Genomic DNA, 500 nt, shown 5'->3' on the forward strand with positions numbered 1-500 from the left:
TTTACTTTTAAATCTTACTTGGGCCCACTTTTTTACTTTGGCCCCTTCTTCACTTTACCGTTGCCTAATCATAACCCGCCTCCTATTTCGTGGAGTCCCACAGCCCCTGCCCAAAGCTCCCTCCCACTCTACGTTTTGGCTTCCTTTTAGCAACCACGGCCCCAGACCCAGGCAGAGCGGTGCGCACGCGCAGTCCACGCCTTTACCTGGGCGCTCGGGAGTGGGCGGAGTGGGAGAGGGCGGGGGTGGAGCGGGAGTCGGCAGTTATCTGGGCGGCAGAGCGCTCACAATGTGGCAGGAGGGAGAAAAGGTGCACTAGGGCCGGCCCCGGGGGCCGCGCATGCGCGCCGCCGCACCCAGCGGCCGGGATGCCAGTGGGGCGGGCGGAGGGAGGTGTCGGGATCCCTGTTGGGCGGGGGGGCCGGCGAGGGAAGGGGCCGTGGGTGCGCGCGCGCGCTCTCGCCTCCGCCCTCCCTCCCTCCCTGCCCCCCTCTCTGCAC

The sequence above is a fragment of the Pteropus vampyrus genome, unplaced genomic scaffold (assembly GCF_000151845.1).
Source record: "Pteropus vampyrus isolate Shadow unplaced genomic scaffold, Pvam_2.0 Scaffold486, whole genome shotgun sequence".
Classification (NCBI taxonomy): domain Eukaryota; kingdom Metazoa; phylum Chordata; class Mammalia; order Chiroptera; family Pteropodidae; genus Pteropus; species Pteropus vampyrus.